We start from the raw sequence: 1,719 nt of genomic DNA, 5'->3' as shown, positions 1-1,719 counted from the left end.
GGTGGGGGTCTCCTGGGAAACCCTCTGCAGGGCGCCGAGGCGCAGGTGCGCCCCCATCCCCAGGGTCTCATTATCCGCGGCCACACCTGGGGCCGAACCGTGCTCCCCCTTCCCCTCCCCCGCTCCCGTGGGAGCTTCTGTCTGGGCCGAGGGGTACTCCTGGGGCCTGCCCAGCCTTGGGGTGAGGGGCTGGCCCAACACTCTACAGGTTCACGGTCATCAGTAGGGCGGGACCACAGTGGGCACGAGTCCCACACACACCAAGGTGCGTCTGGAGGCCACAGAAGCAACAAGGGCCCCTCAAAGGCTTAGTGACCTGGCTGGGCTGTGTGAGTTCCCAAGAGGGGGTGTCCCTGCAGGGCTCTTGGAAACCCAATTATCGAACCCCCTGTCCTTGGGGAGACCGGGGCCGGAGTGCAGAGACCGGAGCACAGAGGGGGCTTCTGATATTGACACCTAAACTGAGACCTGTGGGTGGGTGGGATGGGACCAGGCAGGGGACAGGGGTGAGCAGGCCCTGGCTGGGACAGCTGGACCAAAGACCTGAGTCTGAATAAGGGAGAAGAGGTCGGAACACCAGCCTGAGTCCCTTTCTTAGACACCCCTGGCCCCCTAATTCCTGGTTCCAGGGACACCAGAAATTAGACCCGCCTTTGCCAAGGAGCTCCTTGATTGAGCAGACCACCTTGGGTGCTAGGGGGCATTGGGGTTTGGGTGGGGACTGTCTCCCTTGGCTCCCCACCTGCACACAAGCTTACCAGGGCAGGATCCTGTGAGCTTGGGCCCAGGCCCCTCTAGAGCCCCACCTCTGCTGACCCTTCACTGTAGGGAGCCGGGGCTTGTTAGGACGCTTGTCTCCAGGCTGCCAGCTCCAGCTCCTACAGCTGTTACCAGACAGAAGGTCTTGGAGATGAGTTGTCCAGGCTCTTGGTGGGTTGAACAAAGAATTGAACAAACACACAAAGTGACAAAAGAACAAGGAAACACAAAGCAACAAAGGAACTGAGTCAGAAGAACGGAGTAAAGAAAGCACAGATTTATGGAAGGCAATTCACAGAATGGGAGTGGGCTCCAGCAAGTAGCTCCAGAGCCTCTGCAATTAGGATTTTTATCAAGCAAAGGAACCTGGCCACAGCCCTTATGCCCTTAAGGAGCCTCCAATTGGCTACACCCTATGAAGGATTGGCCCGAGACCAATCAGAGGTGAAGTGGAAACTTCTGTCTCGTTATCACAGGAGCCAGGATGTGGCCTGTGTGCTGCCCAATCCTGCCTACAACTGGCTGCACCTGCTGTTCTGTTGCTTATGCCCAACCCTTGGCTACCCTCATTCCCTATTCTGCCTCACAGCCACCATAGATGCCCACCCCTGCAGACAGGGCAGCCAGACCTGGGCCACCTCACCCCACCTGTGTGTGGGGCATGGGAGGGCTCACTGGGATCCAAGGGAGATAGTTCCCTGGAGTAAGAGATCCCACAAGCCCCTGCCCCAGCTCATACTGAACCTGGCCTCTCCAGCAATGGACATGGACTCTGGCCACTATGTTAGGGGCTCCTAGACCAAGACCAGCCACCCACCCTGCCCAGCCCCCAGCAACCCCTGAGTGGGTAAGGATGGGGAGAGGTACTCTACCTCCAAGAAAGCAGAAATAGGCCGGGCGTGGTGGCTCACGCCTATAATCCCAGCACTTTGGGAGGCCGAGACGGGCGGATCACAAGGT

Source organism: Mandrillus leucophaeus, unplaced genomic scaffold (assembly GCF_000951045.1).
Source record: "Mandrillus leucophaeus isolate KB7577 unplaced genomic scaffold, Mleu.le_1.0 Scaffold78, whole genome shotgun sequence".
Taxonomy (NCBI): Eukaryota; Metazoa; Chordata; class Mammalia; order Primates; family Cercopithecidae; genus Mandrillus; species Mandrillus leucophaeus.
Note: the sequence above shows the minus strand (reverse complement) of the source record.